Source organism: Triticum dicoccoides, chromosome 2B (genome assembly GCF_002162155.2).
Source record: "Triticum dicoccoides isolate Atlit2015 ecotype Zavitan chromosome 2B, WEW_v2.0, whole genome shotgun sequence".
In the NCBI taxonomy this organism is placed as follows: domain Eukaryota; kingdom Viridiplantae; phylum Streptophyta; class Magnoliopsida; order Poales; family Poaceae; genus Triticum; species Triticum dicoccoides.
In genome coordinates this window covers 21,429,419-21,453,164 of record NC_041383.1, presented here as the reverse complement: position 1 = coordinate 21,453,164, position 23,746 = coordinate 21,429,419, and positions in this window count along the sequence as shown.

Sequence of the window (23,746 nt, the reverse complement as noted above, 5' to 3'; positions counted from 1 at the left end):
CATTGCCCTTTTTCTTTTCTTTTTTAGGCCTTTTTTTTCTTTGGCCTTTCTCTTATTTATTTATTTATTTATTTATTTGGGCAATGCTCTAATAATGATGATCATCACACTTCTATTGATTACAACAAAAGGATTACAACTCGAAACTTAGAACAAGATATGACTCTATATGAATGCCTCCGGCGGTGTACCGGGATGGTGCAATGAATCAAGAGTGACATGTATGGAAAATAATGCATGGTGGCTTTACCACAAATACGATGTCAACTACATGATCATGCAATGGCAATATGACAAAAGTAATGTATGTCATGATGATGATGGTGGAAGTTGCATGGCAATATATCTCGGAATGGCTATGGAAATGCCATAATGGGTAGGTATGGTGGCTGTTTTGAGGAAGATATAAGGAGGTTTATGTGTGATAGAGCATATCGTATCACGGGGTTTGGATGCACCGGCAAAGTTTGCACCAACTCTCAAGGTGAGAAAGGGCAATGCACGGTATCGAAGAGGCTAGCAAAGGTGGAATGAGAGTGCGTATAATCCATGGACTCAACATTAGTCAAAAGAACTCATATACTTATTGCAAAAATTTAGAAGTCATCAAAAATCAAGTACTACGCGCTTGATCCTAGGGGGATAGATTGGTAGGAAAAGACCATTGCTCTTCCCCGACCGCCACTGATAAGGATGCACAAGCCAGGTACACTTCATGTTTCAAATTTGTTACACAACTTTAACCATACGTGCATGCTACGGGATTTGCAAACTTCAACACAAGTATTTCTCAAATTCATAATCACCCAACTAGCACGACTTTGATATTATCACCTCCATATCTCAAAACAATTATCAAGTATCAAACTTATCTTAGTATTCAACGCACTCAAAAGAAAGTTTCACATATCTTGAACACCAAGTATATTAACATTAAGCAAATTACCATGCTATTAACAACTCTCAAAATAATCTAAGTGAAGCATGAGAGATCAATAGTTTCTTTAAAACAAATCCACCACCATGCTCTAAAAGATATAAGTGAAGTACTAGAGCAAAAATTATCACGCTCAAAAGATATAAGTGAAGTACTAGAGCAAAACTATCAAGCTCAAAAGATATAAGTGAAGCACATAGAGTATTCTAACAAATTCCAATTCATATATGGCTCTCTCAAAAGATGTGTACAGCAAGGATTATTGTGGTAGACTAACAAACAAAGACACAAATAATACAAGACGCTCCAAGCAAAATACATATCATGTGGTGATAAAATATAGCTCCAAGTAAATTACCGATGGAAGTGGACGAAAGAGGGGATGCCTTCCGGGGCATCCCCAAGCTTTGACTTTTTGGTCTCCTTGGATTATCTTGGGGGTGCCATGGGATCCCCAAGCTTAGGCTCTTGCCACTCCTTGTTCCATAATCCATCAAAAGAATTCACCCAAAACTTGAGAACTTCACAACACAAAACTCAACAGAAATCTCGTGAGCTCCGTTAGAGAAAGAAAACAAAGAACTACTTAAGGTACTGCAATGAACTAATTCTTTATTTATATTGGTGTTAAACCTACTGTATTCCAACTTCTCTATGGTTTATAAACTATTTTACTAGCCATAGATTCATCAAAATATGCAAACAACACACGTAAAACAGAATCTGTCAAAAACAGAACAGTCTGTAGCAATCTGTAACTAACGCAAACTTCTGGAACTCTAAAAATTCTACCAAAATAGGAAGTCCTGGACAATTTGTTTATTGAACAGAAGCAAAACGAATCAACGCAAAATCACGTTTCTGCGATTTAACAAAATTATATTCGTGCGCGCAAAGTTTCGGTTTTTCAGCAGAATCAAATCAACTATCATCGTAGGTTATCCTATAGGTTCTACTTGGCACAAACACTAATTAAAACATAAAACCACATCCAAACAGAATGTAGATGGATTATTTATTCCTAAACATAAGCAAAAACAAAAAACACAAAATAAAATTGGGTTGCCTCCCAACAAGCGCTATCGTTTAACACCCCTAGCTAGGCATAAAAGCAAGGATAGATCTAGGTATTGCCATCTTTGGTAGGCAATGATAATTTTATTTTCTTTCCAAGGAAGTGTTCCATACCCTTATTTAAGGGAAATTGGAAGCGAATATTCCCTTCCTTCATATCAATAATTGCACCAATCGTTCTAAGGAAAGGTCTACCAAGAATAATAGGACATGAAGGATTGCAATCTATATCAAGAACGATAAAGTCTACTGGCACATAATTCCTATTTGCAACAATAAGAACATCATTAATTCTTTCCATATGTTTTTTAATAGTGGAATCCGCAAGATGCAAGTTTAGAGAGCAATCATCAAAATCACGGAAATCTAGCAAATCACATAAAGTTTTGGGAATAGTAGAGACACTAGCACCCAAATCACACAAAGCATGAAACTCAAAATCTTTAATTTTAATTTTAATAGTAGGTTCCCACTCATCATAGAGTTTTCTAGGGATAGAAACTTTCAACTCAAGTTTTTCTTCATAAGATTGCATCAAAGCATCAACAATGTGTTCGGTAAAGGCTTTATTTTGACTATAAGCATGAGGAGAATCTAGCACGGATTGCAACAAGGAAATACAACCAATCAAAGAGCAATTTTCATAATTAAATTCCTTGAGATCCAAAATAGTGGGGTTAGCAACATCATGATTTTTATTTATTTCAATCCCACTATCATCAAATTCATCATCAAGATCTAGAAACTCTGAATTCTTAGAACGCCTTCTAGGTAAGGGAGGATCATATTCAGACTCATCAAGATTCATATTGCAAAACAAAGATTTAATAGGGGACACATCAATAACTTTTAGATCTTCATCTTGATTTTCATAGGAATTGGAAGAACACGCTTTAATAAAGGCATCTTTGGAAGCACGCATCCTAGCGGTTCTTTCCTTGCACTCATCAATGTAAATTCTCATGGCTTTGAGAGACTCATTGATATCATGCTTATGAGGAATAGATCTTAGCTTTAAAGAATCAATTTCAAGAGAAATTCTATCAACTTTCCTAGCCAAATCATCAACTTTAAGCAATTTCTCTTCAAGCAAAGCATTAAAATTCTTTTGTGAATTCATAAACTCTTTAACACTACTCTCAAATTCATAGGGCATCGATCTACCATGAGATCAGAGAGGCTAAACCCTAGAAGCTAGCCTATGACATGATTGTTGTTCGTCCTACGAACTAAAACCCTCCAGTTTATATAGGCACCGAAGAGGGTTAGGGTTACACAGAGTCGGTTACAATGGTAGGAGATCTACATATTCGTATCGCCAAGCTTGCCTTCCACGCCAAGGAAAGTCCCATTCGGACACGGGACGAAGTCTTCAATCTTGTATCTTCATAGTCCAGGAGTCCGGCCGAAGATGATAGTTTGGCTATCCGGACACCCCCTAGCCCGGGACTCCCTCAGTAGCCCCTAAACCAGGCTTCAATGACGACGAGTCCGGCGCGCATATTGTCTTCGGCATTGCAAGGCGGGTTCCTCCTCCAAATACTTCATAGAAGATTTTGAACACAAGGATAGTGTCCGACTCTGCAAAATAAGTTCCACATACCACCGTAGAGAGAATAATATTTACACAAATTCAATCTGCTGACGTATTCCGTGGCGTGACATCACACCACGGCCAAGCCTTTATTCGAATCGTTTTTACTGTCCCACCTCAGCGCGTTTAGCGACGCGGTTTCCTTGGCACGTCTTGTCAAAGTAGAGATTGTGTCCCCTTATTCCGGGATTCTCATCAATACGGGCGTGGGTAACCCAACCGTGCCCGTTGGCACGTCTCCTCTACCGAAGGCGAGTCCCAAACGGTCACGGGGAAGGCTCTTGGTATTCAACCTCTTTATAAAGAGACCAAGGCTCCACTCTTTTCTTTTAATCTCAATCGAATCCGCCCTTTGCCTCGAGTTCCAACACCCAAAGCTCCAGATTCAGGCGCTTCGGACCTTCGATGATGTCCGGCTTCGACCTGCAAGGCCGGTGGATGCCTTCCTCCGTTACAGAAGAATACGTGCTAAAGCTAAGAGATGCCAGGTATCTAACCGGCGAAATTTCGCATAGGCTGCCTGCCCAAGGGCAGGTTATTCCCACTCCCAAGCCTGGTGAAAGCGTGGTGTTCGCGTCTCACTTCCTTCGGGGGCTAAGCTTCCCGATGGACCCCTTCGTGAGGGGGCTCATGTTTTACTATGGGTTGGAATTTCATGACTTGGATCCAGAGTCCATCCTCCACATCTCATCGTTCATTGTCGTATGCGAAGCCTTCCTCCGCATGACCCCTCACTTCGGATTGTGGCTCAAGACCTTCAAGGTGGAGCTGAAGATGATCAAGGGGCAGCAGGCAGAGTGCGGAGGGGCTATTATAAGCAAAAATGCTGATGCTCCGTGGCCCGAGGGCTCTTTTCAAGAGGAGCTCAGCCTATGGCAACAAGAGTGGTTTTATATCACAGCTCCCAGGGGCACCAAATAGGTGGCGCCACCTGCCTTTCGCTCGGGTCCTCCACCGCGACTGGCGTCATGGGTCAATAAAGGACTTGACTGGGGTCCGTCCAAGGATGTGCCCTTGCTGCAGGGCCGCATTCAAGATCTCCTAGAGAGAGAGATCACTCTGGTCGTAGTGGCGCAGGTCATGCTGATTTGTTGCATCCTGCCCTGCAAACGTCGCCCCTCCGCCTGTGGGAATTTATCCCGGAGGGATCACGAGCTCTCCAACATTTTATGGGCGCGACGCCCGTGGAGATGTACAAGCTTTTCTTCGGATCACAAGCGATGTGTCCGGACTTAACCGAGGACGCATGCCTGAGCTGAAATCGCCCGGATACTCAAGTAAGTAGCCCTGTACCCGGACACGCTATCCCATATTTATCATGAATTTGCTCTCAAAAGAGTTGTCCTTTGAACAGGAGTGGATAGCAAAAGCAAAGCAAATCAGGTGTCCGGCCCCCCTCCCTGAGACCACGCCGGATCCCGTGTTAACCAGGATGCTGGAGGTTGCGCCTTTGGAAGAAGGTGAAGGGGGGAACAAGGAAGCTACCGCCTCCGTGAAGGAGGTTGTTAGGAAAGGAGGGATCGAGAATCCCTCCATCCAGGGGAAGAAGAGGACCGCCTCTGAAGACCCGGAGACGAAGGTCTCAAAGCGGGGGAAGAAATCTTCGTCAGAGGGTCCTGCGCCGAGGGATGCCTCGGCCGCATTGTGCCCCCAAGGGGATCAGCCCTCCACCGAGCCGTAAGTAAAAAGGGGAGTTCTTTTTTAAAATAAAGGATATCCCTATTTCTGATGAAGATAACCAAAATTTTACCTTGTAGTTCGGATCTTAGCCCTTCTCAGCAGAGCTCATCTGCGGGGAATCTTCGCCCGGAGATGATAGAGAGCGAAACGCCTCCCCCTGCCGTACCGTCTTGCGAGGCGGGCGACCCTGAGGTGTCGCCGCGGAGGGTTTCTCTGAGTCCGGCGGGGCCGGAAGGTAGTCGTATGTCCCCTCAAAGCCCTCTACGTTCGGCCTTCAAAAAGGCCATCGGACGAGTCCGACACCATATGGTGTATGGTCGGAGGAGCTGAAGGATCTGCTCGGGCGAGCGTCTATCTCAGAAGATCACCGTGCGTTAATGGGTACGGTGATTGAAAGGATTTCATCCGCTGAGATCAGATTGCATGAAGCCGTCAGAAGTTTACTGACAGGTTTGGAGGTACGCAAAATGATGTACCTTCTGACAGTTCCGCATACAAAATGCTCCCTATGTAGATAGTAGCCCCTGAGGCTCGGTGTGTTGTCAAAAATGACAGCGCGCCGAGCATCATAATCCCAGGTATAATGTGTCGCCCTTCCTATATAGGTGGCGAAGGGTCCGGTGGCTAGCCGGACTGATGAATTTGCCAAACTAAGGCGGCAACTTGACGTGGCGGATGCCGACATCGCGCTTGTCAATAAGCGACTTGATGAGTCGCAAGGTATGCAATTTCTCCGCGGACACCTGGTAAGGGAGCTTGATGGCCATGCCTTACAACATGTATGCTTGATGCGGATGGTGCCGCTGCCATGGAGAACCTTCAGGCGGAGATCGCCCGAGCTAAGGAGCAGGCCAGAAAGAGTGATGCGGCTGCCTTAAAGGCGGCCGAAGAGCTAAAGGCCGAACAGGCTGCTCACTACAGAAGCAAGAAGGAAATGGCCGAGATGGCCGTGAAGTTGAAGAATGCTGCCGACCGCTGCCAGCTTCTTGAAAAAGAAGATGGAGCGGTGCAAGAGGACCTGAAGAGGGCCACTATCAAGGCCAAGGATGCTCTCTCTGCGATGAGAGCTATGAAGGGGGAGCTGCGTCAGGCCGGAGATATCGCGGCTGGAAAGCCCTTTCTGCTGCGGAGGAAATTCATGGATCCTAAATATGCTTAGTTGGACCGGCTGTGGGGTGCGGAGGATGCTTATCTGGACTTGGCGGCAAGTGTCGCGGACGCGGCCAAACACTTCCGAGATCAGGAGGATCATGAAATGGCAAAGGTTTTTTGGTCGCAGTGCCATAATCCGGAGCGCCCACTTCCATTAACCGATCGCTTGGCCGAATGGGCGGAGCTGAATAGGTTATCAGGACTTGCCATGAAGGATGTCGTGAGTCTTTTGTGGCTGAAGAGGCCTGAGCCGAGGAGTTATTTTGGCTTGGTGCCGCAGTTCCTTGGTGCGGTGCCGTATATCAATGCAATGAGAAGGTCAGCATGCATAGAGGGTGCGCAGATGGCTCTTGCCCGTGTCAAGACATACTGCGCGGAGATGAAGGCCACCGATGTTGCATCCCTAGATTCGGACGGAAGCCGAGTACCTGTCGAGCACTATTTTCAGGAAGTTCTGCGGGGCGCTCGTTTAATGGAGATGCAGTGTTCGAAGGATATTATGTTCGAATAACATGTATTATTGTGAAACAATGTTTCGATGAAATATTAAAGCTTTTTATACTTGTGCCTTCAAGAATTGAAACACCTCCTGTGCGGCCGTTAATGTATATGTGTATATAACCTGAAAGATGGCAGTCTTCGGCTTCAGCCCCCACGCATATAATGCGGGGGTGTTTGCAAAAGGCGCGATTTCACACTTGATCCAATGTCTTGGTCCTATAAGGGAGGTGGTAGCGCAGCAAACTAGGCAACCGGACTATAATGCTTTATCACTTTCACTTAGCCATAGGAGTTTGACAGTGGGGCTACTATATAGCCCCTAGGGGCACCGCGCTCACCCGAATTCGGGGCGCGTATGTGCCTGACCGGGAAACGGCCCTTCGTCTATGCGGAGAAATTCTAAAGATTCCGGCGGGTCATCGAGTGGTTGACCAGTCTCACGCTATATCATGACAGCTAGTTTTCGGCTTTCTCTACTAAGGTGCTCGCCTGGACGAACCGGGGCACAATCGCAGTAGTTCTCCTGGTGCCGCGTTAGCCGATAGAGCGGAACGTAAGGCAGCAAAACACAGGAGCCGGGCAAACCCAACATTTGACCAAAGACATGATTCGGAGCTGATGCATATAAGGCCTAACTCGAGACGCCGAACACTCCCTAAGGTATTCGATCTTTATGAAAACGGGCCGAACAACGCCCTTGGTAATAAGCCCCCGGTGTCCAGGTACGAGCAAAATTCTGACGTGGTCCATGCCAAAACGCCAGCCTCCTCCTTGGTTATAGCAAGAAACCAGGGGATGTGTATCAACAAGAGACAGTAAAAAAGGTTTACGCAGGGTCTTAATCTGAAAAGAATCCTTGCAATGGGTCCCTACTGCACATCTGCGCCTGTGTCTCTGTTGGGCCGTATCCTGGACGGGTGTAGCACGGTGTTCATCTGTAAAAGAGAGGAACTTAGTTGAAAAGATCGTGCGAAAATGTACGTTATATTAAATAAACAAAGTACGATTCAAAAAATGAATAAAATTGAGCTTTATTGTCTCTTGCTGTATATGCGCGGAGCCTCTTGTGCAGGGGTATGCGGCTGGTAAGCCCTTGTATGTTTTACGCCGGACTCGTCTAACCGTGTCTGGGGTCTGAACGACCTGTTTAGGTGCTTGGATTAGTGAAGCCGGTTTAGTGTGTGGCTGTCAAGGCAGTCACACAATCGTCCGCGCTCGAGGAACACTCGATATTTCCCTTTAAGGAGATGATGCCTCATGAACCGGGCATTTTAAGTGTGAGGGATGCATAATGCGGTATTGCGTTAAAGCGGGCGAAAGCTTCGCACCCCAGTAGTGCTTGATAGCTACTTCTAAATGGGGTGAGGTGGAAGGTTAACTTTTCGCGGCGGAAGTTGTTGGGTGAGCCGAACACAACTTCTAGCGATAGGGAGCCCGTACAATGGGCATATGGGCCTGGCATTACCCCTTGAAAGGAAGTGTTGCTATGGCGAATTTTGGTTGGGTCTATCCCCATTTTGCGGATTGTGTCCTGATATAGCAGGTTTAGATTACTGCCGCCGTCCATTAGGACTTGTGTAAATTGGAGTCTGTCGATTATCGGATCTAATATCAATGCAGTCCATCCTGCATTCCGGATACTTCTAGAGTAATCCTGATAGTCGAAGGTGATTGGTTTTGACAACCAATGGCGGGACTCCTCTGGATAGGCTGTATGGCGCGTATATCTATGGGTGCCTATCTTTTTTTCCTTTTGTCACGTAAAGTGAGTTTACTGATTTGACTTCTTGTGGGAAATTCTTTTGTTGTCCGGTGCTTTGCTTGTGGGGTTCGTCATCGTTCTCGCTTGGTGTGTCGAGCCACTTGTGTTCGCTGTTGAGTTTGCCAGACTACTTGAAGACCCAACAATCTCTATGGGTATGATTTGCAGGCTTCCCAGGGGTACTGTGGATTTGGCATACCTTGTCCAAGATTTTTTTTAAGTTAGATAGCTCGTCCCTGTTATCCTTAGGGGGCAGTTTTTTATGATTCTGCCGTGAGCTTTTGAATCCGGCGTTGACTGCCGTGCTCTTCGGGCTGTTTCCCTTGGTTCGGCGCTGGTCCTTGCTGCATCGGGGTTTCCCGTTTCCATCCCTGACTTCGTATGTACTTGGGTCGCTGGTACTGCATCTTGCCAGCTAGCTATCCTCTCTCGCGCAAAAGCAGGTCATGAGGCTTGTTAATGCGGTCATTGTTCTTGGGTTTTCTTGGCCGAGGTGTCTGGCGAGCCATTCGTCTCGGACTTTGTGTTTGAAAGCTGCTAAGGCTTCGACGTCCGGACAGTTGATTATTTGGTTCTTTTTTAGTAAGGAATCTGTTCCAGAATTTTCGGGCTGACTCCCCGGGTTGTTGAGTTATGTGACTTAAAACGTCTCCATCCGGAGGTTGGACATAGGTCCCTTGAAAATTTTCCCGAAAAGCATCCTCGAGCTCTTCCCAACTTCCAATGTTGTTTTCGGGGAGGCTTTTGAGCCAATGCCGGGCTGGCCCTTTGAGCTTGAGGGGTAAGTATTTTATGGCGTGGAGGTCATCTCCTCTAGCCATGTGTATGTGGAGGATATAATCCTCAATCCAGACTCCAGGGTCTGTTGTTCCGTCGTACGCCTCTATGTTTACGGGCTTGAATCCCGCTGGAAATTCATAATCCAGGACCTCATCGGTGAAACATAGGGGGTGTGCGGCACCCCTTTATTTAGGTGTACCGTAGTATTCGGATACTTGATGTGTTGCACTGCTTACTAGAGCTTGCTTTCTTGGCCCGTAGATAGATCTAACTGGGCCATCTTTTTGATGCGAATCCGTGTGCGGATCGCGTGCCGGCTTGTGTGCGGCGCCGTTTGCCGCTCTATGTTTTCCATGGGGTCGTCTATCAGACCGGGTGGTCTCCTTGTTCTTTGATTGCGGGGGCTCTACGGCCTCCTCATCAAATTCGGGCAATACTTTTCGCTTCGGGTAGCTCTTTGTTTGGCGACTATCGCCATAATTGTCTGCGGTGTTGAGTACTTTGCTCTATCTGATTCTGAGCGCATCTTCCGCTGTTTTGAGCTTCTGCTTCTGCTTTTTCAGGCTACGCGTAGTGGCGACGAGCCTTTTGTGGAGGTTCTTCTGCTCCAGTAACTTGTCCGGCGTGAGATCGTCCGGACTGTTATCTTCGCTGGGGACGGGTTGTTTATCCAGATTGTCCTGTTCGGACGGTCGCTCGATAGCATGTTCGTCGTCCATCGGTTCGCCCTGCTCTATGGCTGGGTCTGTATGGCTGTTGTCTTTATCGAGGCGGGATTTTGAGCGGCGCTTACGTCGCCGTTTTGACTGCTTTTCGAGGGAATGATCCCTCGTGACGTCCCGTTGTTCCTCGTCGTCGCTTCCTTTAGGTGTATCCACCATGTATACATCATGAGATGGGGTGGCTGTCCAGTACCCTATAGGTGCTGGTTCATGTTGGTCTCCTACATCATCGTCCATACCGTCAAAGTCTTTGGAGTCGAAGTTGAGCACGTCATTTAAACTTTCAACAGTGGCTACGAAGTGGGTGGTGGGTGGGAGTCGAATATCTTCGTCGTCCGCATCCCAACCTTGCTGACCATAATCCGGCCAGGGCTCTCCTGATAAAGAGAGAGACTTTAGTGAATTCAGGATGTCGCCAAAGGGCGAGTGTTGAAAGTTGTCTGCGGCAGCGAACTCCATGATCGTCGCCCAATCGGATTCGATTGGCAGGGGCGCGGAGGGTTTGGAGTCCAGAAAGGAGTCCGGCACCTTGGAGTCACGAGCTTCGCGAAGGACAGGGTTAGTGTTCGGCTCAATCGCCGTAGAGACAGCAGCCGCCGAGGCGGTGTCCAGCCACCTGTCCTCGATCAGCGCAGTCAGCTCTGAGCTAAGGGTCGGAGCGGACACTTATGCGGCCTCCAGGGCACTGTCCGGCGGCAGAGCTAAATCATGCCGATCATGACAGTGCGGCGCGCTTGGCTTGTTGGGGAACATAGTAATTTCAAAAAATTTCCTACGCACACGCAAGATCATGGTGATGCATAGCAACGAGAGGGGAGAGTGTTGTCTACGTACCCTCGTAGACCGAAGCGGAAGCGTTGACGCAACGTAGAGGAAGTAGTCGTACGTCTTCCCGGTCCGACCGATCCAAGCACCATTACTCCGGCACCTCCGAGTTCTTGACACACGTACAGCTCAATGACGCACCCCGAACTCCGATCCAGCGGAGGTACGGGGAGGAGTTCCGTTAGCACGACGGCGTGGTGACGATCTTGATGTTCAACCATCGCAGGGCTTCGCCTAAGCACCGCTACAATATGACCGAGGTGTAATATCATGGAGGGGGGCACCGCACACGGCTAAGGAACGATCACGATGATCAACTTGTGTGTCTATGGGGTGCCCCCCTCCCCCGTATATAAAGGAGGGAGGGAGGAGGGGGCCGGCCTAAGGGGGAGGCGCGCCCTAGGGGGGGCAAACCTACTCCAAGTAGTTTTGGCCCCCCTTTCCTATTAGGAGTAGGAGAGGGAAGGAAGAGAGGGGAGGAAAGAAGGAAAGGGGGGGCCGGCCCCCCTCCCAATTCGGATTGGGCTTGGGGGGGGGGGGCGCCCCCTCCTTTGATCCTTCCTCCTCCCTTCCACTAAGGCCCAATAAGGCCCATATACTTATCGGGGGGTTCCGGTAACCTGCCGGAACTCCGGTATAATCCCAATCTCGTCCGGAACCTTTCCGGTGTCCAAATATATCCGTCCAATATATCAATATTTATGTCTTGACCATTTCGAGACTCCTCGTCATGTCCGTGATCACATCCGGGACTCCGAACAACCTTCGGTACATCAAAATACATAAACTCATAATGAAGCTGTCATCGAAACCTTAAGTGTGCGGACCCTACGGTTCGAGAACAATGTAGACATGACCGAGACACGTCTCTGGTCAATAACCAATAGCGGGACCTGGATGCCCATATTGGTTCCTACATATTCTACGAAGATCTTTATCGGTCAAACCGCATAACAACATACGTTGTTCCCTTTGTCATCGGTACGTTACTTGCCCAAGATTCGATCGTCGGTATCCAGTACCTAGTTCAATCTCGTTACCGGCAAGTCTCTTTACTCGTTCCGTAATACATCATCTCGCAACTAACTCATTAGTTGCATTGCTTGCAAGGCTTATGTGATGTGCATTACCGAGAGGGCCCAGAGATACCTCTCCGACATTCGGAGTGACAAATCCTAATCTCGAAATATGCCAACCCAACAAGTACCTTCGGAGACACCTGTAGAGCACCTTTATAATCACCCAGTTACATTGTGATGTTTGGTAGCACACAAAGTGTTCCTCCGATAAACGGAAGTTGCATAATCTCATAGTCATAGGAACATGTATAAGTTATGAAGAAAGCAATAGCAACATACTAAACGATCGGGTGCTAAGCTAACTGAATGGGTCATGTCAATCAGATCATTCAACTAATGATGTGATCCTGTTAATCAAATAACAACTCTTTGTCCATGGTTAGGAAACATAACTATCTTTGATTAACAAGCTAGTCAAGTAGAGGCATACTAGTGACACTCTGTTTGTCTATGTATTCACACATGTATCATGTTTCCGGTTAATACAATTCTAGCATGAATAATAAACATTTATCATGATATAAGGAAATAAATAATAACTTTATTATTGCCTCTAGGGCATATTTCCTTCAGTCTCCCACTTGCACTAGAGTCAATAATCTAGATCACATCACCATGTGATTAACATCGATAGTTCACATCATCATGTGATTAACACCCATAGTTCACATCGCCATGTGACCAACACCCAAAGGGTTTACTAGATTCAGTAATCTAGTTCACATCGCTATGTGATTAACACCCAAAGAGTACTAAGGTGTGATCATGTTTTGCTTGAGAGAATCTTAGTCAACGGGTCTTTCACATTCAGATCCGTTATGTATTTTGCAATTTTTTGTGTCTACAATGCTCTGCACGGAGCTACTCTAGCTAATTGCTTCCACTTTCAATATGTATCTAGATCGAGACTTAGAGTCATCTAGATCGGTGTCAAAACTTGCATCGACGTAACCCTTTACGACGAACCTTTTGTCACTTCCATAATCGAGAAACATATCCTTATTCCACTAAGGATAATTTTGACCGCTGTCCAGTGATCTACTCCTAGATCACTATTGTACTCCCTTGCCAAACTCAGTGCAGGGTATACAATAGATCTGGTACACAACATGGCATACTTTATAGAACCTATGGCCAAGGCATAGGGAATGACTTTCATTCTCTTTCTATCTTCTGCCGTGGTCGGGTTTTGAGTCTTACTCAATTTCACACCTTGTAACACAGGAAAGAACTCTTTCTTTGACTGTTCCATTTTGAACTACTTCAAAATCTTGTCAAGGTATGTACTCATTGAAAAAACTTATCAAGCGTCTTGATCCATCTCTATAGATCTTGATGCTCAATATGTAAGCAGCTTCACCGAGGTCTTTCTTTGAAAAACTCCTTTCAAACACTCCTTTATGCTTTGCAGAATAATTCTACATTATTTCCGATCTACAATATGTCATTCACATATACTTATCAGAAATGCTGTAGTGCTCCCACTCACTTTATTGTAAATACAGGCTTCACCGCAAGTCTGTATAAAACTATATGCTTTGATCAACTTATCAAAGCGTATATTCCAACTCCGAGATGCTTGCACCAGTCCATAGATGGATCGCTGGAGCTTGCACATTTTGTTAACACCTTTAGGATCGACAAAACCTTCTGGTTGCATCATATACAACTCTTCTTTAATAAATCCATTAAGGAATGCAACTTTGCTTATCCATTTGCCAGATTTCATAAAATGCGGCAATTGCTAACATGATTCAGACAGACTTAAGCATAGATACGAGTGAGAAACTCTCATCATAGTCAACACCTTGAACTTGTCGAAAACCTTTTGTGACAATTCCAGCTTTGTAGATAGTAACACTACTATCAACGTCCATCTTCCTCTTGAAGATCCATTTATACAATATGGCTTGCCGATCATCGGGCAACACCACTAAAGTCCACACTTTGTTCTCATACATGGATCCCATCTCAGATTTCATGGCTTCAAGCCATTTTGCGGAATCTGGGCTCACCATCGCTTCTTCATAGTTCGTAGGTTCATCATGATCTAATAGCATGACTTCCAGAATAGGATTACCGTACCACTCTGGTGCGGATCTTACTCTGTTTGACCTACGAGGTTCTGTAGTAACTTGATCTGAAGTTCTATGATCATCATCATCAACTTCCTCACTAGTTGGTTTTGACGTCACAGAAACCGGTTCCTGTGATGTATTATTTTCCAACAAGGGAGTAGGTACAATTACCTCATCAAGTTCTACTTTCCTCCCACTCCCTTCTTTTGAGAGAAACTCCTTCTCTAGAAAGGATTCATTCTTAGCAACGAATGTTTTGCCTTCGGATCTGTGATAGAGGGTGTACCCAACAATTTCCTTTGGTTATTCTATGAAGACGCACTTCTCCGATTTTGGGTTCGAGCTTATCAGGATGAAACTTTTTCACATAAGCATCACAACCCCAAACTTTAAGAAACGACAACTTTGGTTTCTTGCTAAACCATAGTTCATATAGTGTCGTCTCAACGGATTTAGATGGTGCCCTATTTAACGTGAATGTAGCTGTCATTAATGCATGACCCCAAAACGATAGTGGTAAATCGGTAAGAAACATCATAGATTGTACGATATCCAATAAAGTACGGTTATGACGTTCGGACACACCATTATGCTGTGGTGTTCCAGTTGGCACGAATTTGTGAAATTATTTCACGTTGTTTTAACTGAAGACCAAACTCGTAACTCAAATATTTGTCTCCGTGATCAGATCGTAGAAACCTTATTTTCTTGTCACGATGATTTTCCACTTCACTCTGAAATTCTTTGAACTTTTCAAATGTTTCAGACTTATATTTCATCAAGTAGATATACCCATATCTGCTCAAATCATCTGTGAAGGTCAGAAAATAACGATACCCGCCGCGGGCCTTAACACTCATCGGATCGCATACATCAGTATGTATTATTTCCAATAAGTCAGTTGCTCGCTCCACTGTTCCGGAGAACGGAGTTTTAGTCATCTTGCCCAAAAGGCATGGTTCGCAAGCATCAAATGATTCATAATCAAGTGATTCCAAAATCCCATCAGCATGGAGTTTCTTCATGCGCTTTACACCAATATGACCTAAACGGCAGTGCCACAAATAAGTTGCACTCTCATTATTAACTTTGCATCTTTTGGTTTCAATATTATGAATATGTGTATCACTACGATTGAGATCCAACGAACTTGTTTCATTGGGTGTATGACCATCGAAGGTTTTATTCATGTAAACAGAACGACAATTATTCTCCGACTTTAATGAATATCCGTATTGCAATAAACATGATCAAATCATATTCATGCTCAACGCAAAAACCAAATAACATTTATTTAGGTTCAACACTAATCCCTAAAGTATAGGGGAGTGTGCGATGATGATCATATCAATCTTGGAACTACTTCCAACACACATCGTCACTTCACTCTTAACTAGTCTCTGTTTATTCTGCAACTCCTGTTTCAAGTTACTACTCTTAGCAACTGAACCAGTATCAAATACTGAGGGGTTGCTATAAACACTAGTAAAGAACACATCAATAATATGTATATCAAATATACTTTTGTTCACTTTGCCATCCTTCTTATCCGCCAAATACTTGGGGTAGTTCCGCTTCCAGTGACCAGTCCCTTTGCAGTAGAAGCACTTAGTCTCAGGCTTAGGACCAGACTTGGGTTTCTTCACTTGAGCAGCAACTTGCTTGCCGTTCTTCTTGAAGTTCCCCTTTTTTCCCTTTGCCCTTTTCTTGAAACTAGTGGTCTCGTTAACCATCAACACTTGATGTTTTTCTTGATTTCTACCTTCGTTGATTTTAGCATCACGAAGAGCTTGGGAATTACTTTTGTCATCCCTTGCATATTATAGTTCATCACGAAGTTCTACTAACTTGGTGATGGTGACTAGAGAATTCTGTCAATCACTATCTTATCTGGAAGATTAACTCCCACTTGATTCAAGCGATTGTAGTACCCAGACAATCTGAGCACATGCTCACTAGTTGAGCGATTCTCGTCCATCTTTTAGCTATATAACTTGTTGGAGAATTCACATCTCTCAACTCGGGTATTTGCTTGAAATATTAACTTCAATTCCTGGAACATCTCATATGGTCCATGATGTTGAAAACATCTTTGAAGTCCCGATTCTAAGCCATAAAGCATGGTGCACAAAACTATCAAGTAGTCATCATATTGAGCTAGCCAAACGTTCATAACGTCTGCATCTGCTCCTGCAATAGGTCTGTCACCTAGCGGTGCATTAAGGACATAATTCTTCTGTGCAACAATGAGGATAAACCTCAGATCGCAGATCCAATCCGCATCATTGCTACTAACATTTTTCAACACAATTTTCTCTAGGAACATATCAAAATAAACATATGAAAGCAACAACGCGAGCTATTGATCTACAACATAATTTGCAAAATACTACCAGGACTAAGTTCATGATAAATTTAAGTTCAATTAATCATATTACTTAAGAACTCCCACTTAGATAGACATCCCTCTAATCCTCTAAGTGATCACGTGATCCAAATCCAACTAAACCATAACTGATCATCACGTGAAATGGATTAGTTTTCAATGGTGAACATCTCATGTTGATCATATGTACTATATGATTCACGCTCGACCTTTCGGTCTCCGTGTTCCGAGGCCATATCTGCATATGCTAGGCTCGTCAAGTTTAACCTGAGTATTCCGCGTGTGCAAAACTGGCTTGCACCCGTTGTAGATGGACGTAGAGCTTATCACACCCGATCATCACGTGGTGCCTGGGCACGACGAACTTTGGCAATGGTGCATACTCAGGGAGAACACATCTTGATAATTAGTGAGAGATCATCTTAAAATGCTACCGTCAATCAAAGCAAGAATAAGATGTATAATAGATAAACATCATATGCAATCAAAATATGTGACATGATATGGCCATGATCATCTTGCGCCTTTGATCTCCATCTCCAAAGTACTGTCATGATCTCTATCGTCACCGGCATGACACCATGATCTTCATCATCTTGATCTATATCAATGTGTCATCACATGGTTGTCTCACCAACTATTGCTCTTGCAACTATTGCTATCGTATAGCGATAAAGTAAAGCAATTATTTGGCACTTGCATCTTTATGCAACAAAGAGACAACCATAGGGCTTCTGCCAGTTGCCGATAACTTCAACAAAACATGATCATCTCATACAACAACTTATATCTCATCACGTCTTGACCATATCACATCACAACATGCCCTGCAAAAACAAGTTAGACGTCCTCTACTTTGTTGTTGCAAATTTTACGTGGCTGCTACGGGCCGAGCAAGAACCGTTCTTACCTACGCATCAAAACCACAACGATAGTTCGTCAAGTTAGTGCTGTTTTAACCTTCGCAAGGACCGGGAGTAGCCACACTCGGTTCAACTAAAGTTGGAGAAACTGACACCCGCCAGCCACCTGTGTGCGAAGCACGTCGGTAGAACCAGTCTCGCGTAAGTGTACGCGGAATGTCGGTCCGGGCCGCTTCATCCAACAATACCGCCGAACCAAAGTATGACATGCTGGTAAGCAGTATGACTTATATCGCCCACAACTCACTAGTGTTCTACTCGTGCATATAACATCAAACCATAAAAACCTAGGCTCTGATGCCACTGTTGGGGAACGTAGTAATTTCAAAAAATTTCCTACGCACACGCAAGATCATGGTGATGCATAGCAACGAGAGGGGAGAGTGTTGTCTACGTACCCTCGTAGACCGAAGCGGAAGCGTTGACGCAACATAGAGGAAGTAGTCGTACGTCTTCCCGGTCCGACCGATCCAAGCACCGTTACTCCGGCACCTCCGAGTTCTTGACACACGTACAGCTCGATGACGCACCCCGAACTCCGATCCAGCAGAGGTACGGGGAGGAGTTCCGTAAGCACGACGGCGTGGTGATGATCTTGATGTTCAACCGTCGCAGGGCTTCGCCTAAGCACCGCTACAATATGACCGAGGTGTAATATCGTGGAGGGGGGCACCACACACGGCTAAGGAACGATCACGGTGATCAACTTGTGTGTCTATGGGGTGCCCCCTCCCCCGTATATAAAGGAGGGAGGGAGGAGGGGGCCGGCCTAAGGGGGAGGCGCGCCCTAGGGGGGGCAAACCTACTCCAAGTAGTTTTGGCCCCCCTTTCCTATTAGGAGTAGGAGAGGGAAGGAAGAGAGGGGAGGAAAGAAGGAAAGGGGGGGCCGGCCCCCCTCCCAATTCGGATTGGGCTTGGGGGGGGGGGGCGCCCCCTCCTTTGCTCCTTCCTCCTCCCTTCCACTAAGGCCCAATAAGGCCCATATACTTACCGGGGGGTTCCGGTAACCTCCCGGAACTCTGGTATAATCCCAATCTCGTCCGGAACCTTTCCGGTGTCCAAATATATCCGTCCAATATATCAATCTTTATGTCTCGACCATTTCGAGACTCCTCGTCATGTCCGTGATCACATCCGGGACTCCGAACAACCTTCGGTACATCAAAATACATAAACTCATAATGAAACTATCATCGAAACCTTAAGTGTGCGGACCCTAGGGTTCGAGAACAATGTAGACATGACCGAGACACGTCTCCGGTCAATAACCAATAGCGGGACCTGGATGCCCATATTGGTTCCTACATATTCTACGAAGATCTTTATCGGTCAAACCGCATAACAACATACGTTGTTCCCTTTGTCATTGGTACGTTACTTGCCCGAGATTCGATCGTCGGTATCCAATACCTAGTTCAATCTCGTTACCGGCAAGTCTCTTTACTCGTTCCGTAATACATCATCTCGCAACTAACTCATTAGTTGCATTGCTTGCAAGGCTTATGTGATGTGCATTACCGAGAGGGCCCAGAGATACCTCTCCGACATTCGGAGTGACAAATCCTAATATCGAAATATGCCAACCCAACAAGTACCTTCGGAGACACCTGTAGAGCACCTTTATAATCACCCAGTTACGTTGTGATGTTTGGTAGCACACAAAGTGTTCCTCCGGTAAACGGGAGTTGCATAATCTCATAGTCATAGGAACATGTATAAGTTATGAAGAAAGCAATAGCAACATACTAAACGATGGGTGCTAAGCTAACTGAATGGGTCATGTCAATCAGATCATTCAACTAATGATGTGATCCCGGTAATAAAATAACAACTCTTTGTCCATGGTTAGGAAACATAACCATCTTTGATTAACAAGCTAGTCAAGTAGAGGCATACTAGTGACACTCTGTTTGTCTATGTATTCACACATGTATCATGTTTCCGGTTAATACAATTCTAGCATGAATAATAAACATTTATCATGATATAAGGAAATAAATAATAACTTTATTATTGCCTCTAGGGCATATTTCCTTCATGGCTGTGGCTCAAACCCGTCAAAGATCAAGTCTCCGCAGACGCCAGCCGTATAGTTCAAACTTCAAAATCTGACCTGATGGCTAGGGGCGTAGCTTTCAATCTGCTCCAGATGGCCAAGCGAATTCGCCCGCAGTGCAAAGCCACCGAATACGAAGATCTGTCCGGGGAGAAAAGTCTCACCCTGGACCGCATCGCTGTTGATGACCGGAGGAGCCATCGGGCCTAAAGATGACGACACAGAGGAACTCTCAATGAAAGCACCAATGTCGGTGTCAAAACCGGCGGATCTCGGGTAGGGGGTCCCGAACTGTGCGTCTAGGATGATGGTAACAGGAGACAAGGGACACGATGTTTTTACCCAGGTTCGGGCCCTCTCGATGGAGGTAAAACCCTACTCCTGCTTGATTGATATTGATGATATGGGTAGTACAAGAGTAGATCTACCACCAGAACAGAGAGGCTAAACCCTAGAAGCTAGCCTATGGCATGATTGTTGTTCGTCCTACGGACTAAAACCCTCCGGTTTATATAGGCACCGAAGAGGGTTAGGGTTACACAGAGTCGGTTACAATGGTAGGAGATCTACATATCCTTATCGCCAAGCTTGCCTTCCACGCCAAGGAAAGTCCCATCTGGACACAGGACGAAGTCTTCACTCTTGTATCTTCATAGTCCAGGAGTCCGGCCAAAGATGATAGTTCGGCTATCCAGACACCCCCTAGTCCGAGACTCCCTCACCTAGGGTTAAAATTCCCTCTATAAGCATTGTTTCCAAAACTATTCCTACCAACAAAATTCACATCCATAGATTCATTATTATTCTCAAGCAAAGTAGATAAAGGCATATCATTGGGATCAAGAGGAGTATTTTTAGGAGCAAACATCTTCATAAGTTCATCCATCTTTTCACTCAAAACATTGATTTCTTCTATAGCATGCACTTTTTTACTAGAAGATCTTTCGGTGTGCCATTGAGAATAATTAGCCATAATACTATCAAGCAATTTGGTAGCATCCCAACGTAATTTCCATAAAAGTGCCTCCCGCGGCCGAATCTAAAAGATTTCTAGAAGCAAAATTCAATCCGGCATAAAATTTTTTGTATGATCATCCATAAATTCAAACCATGAGTAGGGCAATTGCGAAGCATTAATTTCATTCTTTCCCAAGATTGGGCAACATGCTCATGATCAAGTTGTTTAAAATTGATGATGTCGTTCCTAAGAGTAATAATCTTAGCGGGAGGAAAATACTTAGAGATAAAAGAATCTTTGCACTTGTTCCAAGAATCAATACTATTTTTGGGCAAAGATGGAAACCAAACTTTAGCACGATCTCTAAGTGAAAACGGAAATAACTTCAATTTGACAATATTGTTATCCGTATCTTTCTTCTTTTGCATATCACGCAAATCAACAAAATTGTTTAGATGAGTAGCGGCATCTTCACTAGGAAGGCCGGCGAATTGATCTTTCATAACAAGATTCAGCAAAGCGGTATTTATTTCACAAGACTCATCATTATTAAGGGGAGCAATCGGAGTACTAAGGAAATCATTATTATTGGTATTCGAGAAATCACACAATTTGGTATTATCTTGCGCCATGGCTACAAGTAATCCAACACACTAGCAAACAGAAAGGCAACGAGAAAAGGCGAACGAGAAAGAGAGGAGATTTGGAAAGAGAGGGCAAATAAAACGGCAAGGGTGAAGTGGGGGAGAGGAAAACGAGAGGCAAATGGCAAATAATGTAATGCGAGAGATAGGGATTGCGATGGGTACTTGGTATGGTTGACTTGCTTGCGTGAGCCTCCCCGGCAACGGCACCAGAAATTCTTCTTGCTACCTCTTGAGCACTGCGTTGGATTTTCCCGAAGAGGAGAGGATGATGCAGCAAAGTAGCGTAAGTATTTCCCTCAGTTTTTGAGAAACAAGGTATCAATCCAGTAGGAGACCATGCACAAGTCCCTCGTACCTACACAAAACGATAGCAACTCGCAACCAACGCTTAGGGGTTGTCAATCCCTTCACGGTCACTTACGAGAGTGAGATCCGATAGAGATAATATTTTTTGGTATTTTTGATAGATAGATGCAAAGTAAAAAGTAAAAGGCAAAGTAAAAACAAAGCAAGTAAATAAAGTGATAGAGATTGATATGATGAGAATAGACCCGGGGGCCATAGGTTTCACTAGTGGCTTCTCTCAAGAGCATAAGTATTCTACGGTGGGTGAACAAATTACTGTTGAGCAATTGACAGAATTGAGCATAGTTATGAGTATATCTAGGCAATGATCATGTATATAGGCATCACGTCAACAACAAGTAGATCGAAACGATTCTGCATCTATAACTATTACTCCACTCATCGACCGCTATCCAGCATGCATCTAGAGTATTAAGTTAAAAACAGAGTAACACCTTAAGCAAGATGACATGATGTAGAGGGATAAATTCATGCAATATGATAAAAACCCCATCTTGTTATCCTCGATGGCAACAATACAATACGTGCCTTGCTGCCCCTTCTGTCACTGGGTAAGGACATCGCAAGATTGAACCCAAAGCGAAGAACTTCTCCCATTGCAAGAACTACCAATCTAGTTGGCCAAACCAAAAAGGATAATTCAAAGAGACTTGCAAAGATAGCTCGATCATACATAAAAGAATTCAGAGAAGAATCAAATATTTTCCATAGATAATACTGGATCATAAACCGACAATTCATCGGTCTCAACAAACACACCGCAAAAAGAAGATTACATCGAATAGATCTCCACGAGAGAGGGGGAGAACATTGTATTGAGATCCAAAAAGAGAGAAGAAGCCATCTAGCTACTAGCTATGGACCCGAAGGTCTGAAGTAAACTACTCACACTTCATCGGAGGGGCTATGGTGATGATGTAGAAGCCCTCCGTGGTGGATGCCCCTCCGGCGGAGCTCCGGAACAGGCCCCAAGATGGGATCTCATGGATACAGAAGGTTGCGGCAGTGGAATTAGGTTTTTGGCTCCTGTTCTAATCGTTCAGGGATACGTAGGTATATATAGGAGGAAGGAGTACGTCGGTGGAGCGTGAGGGGGCCCATGAGGTAGGGGGCGTGCCCAGGGGGGGCGCCCTCCATCCTCGTGACCACCTCTGGCACTTCTTGGAGTAGGGTCCAAGTCTCCTGGATCACGTTCGGTTGGAAAATCACGATCCCGAAGGTTTCATTCTGTTTGGACTCCATTTGATATTCCGTTTCTTCGAAACACTGAAATAGTCAAAAAATAGCAATTCTGGACTGGGCCTCCGGTTAATAGGTTAGTCCCAAAAATACTATAAAAGTGGAAAATAAAGCCCAATATAGTCCAAAACAGTAGGTAAAGTAGCATGTAGCAATCAAAAATTATAGATACGTTGGAGACGTATCAATTGCATGCTACGTTTCCCAACACCAGGAACGCACCCGAGGGGAGCTTCGAGGGGAGCACAACCCACCAGGGCGCACCTGGTAGCCCAGGCGTGCCTGATGACCCACAAGTATAGGGGATCTATCGTAGTCCTTTCGATAAGTAAGAGTGTCGAACCCAACGAGGAGCAGAAGGAAACGATAAGCGGTTTTCAGCAAGGTATTCTCTGCAAGTGCTGAAATAAGTGATAACAGATAGTTTTGTGATAAGATAAATTGTAACGAGCAACAAGTAACAAAAGTAAATAAAGTGCAGCAAGGTGGCCCAATCCTTTTTGTAGCAAAGGACAAGCCTGGACAAAATCTTATAATAGGAAAAGCGCTCCCGAGGACACATGGGAATATCGTCAAGCTAGTTTTCATCATGCTCATATGATTTGCGTTCGGTACTTTGATAATTTGATATGTGGCTGGACCGGTGCTTGGGTACTGCCCTTACTTGGACAAGCATCCCACTTATGATTAACCTCTATTGCAAGAATCCGCAACTACAACAAAAGTATTAAGGTAAACCTAACCATAGCATGAAACATGTGGATCCAAATCAGCCCCTTACGAAGCAACACATAAACTAGGGTCTAAGCTTCTGTCACTCTAGCAAGCCATCATCTACTTATTACTTCCCAATGCCTTCCTCTAGGCCCAAATAATGGTGAAGTGTTATGTAGTCGACGTTCACATAACACCACTAGAGGTTAGACAACATACATCTTATCAAAATATCGAACGAATACCAAATTCACATGACTACTAATAGCAAGA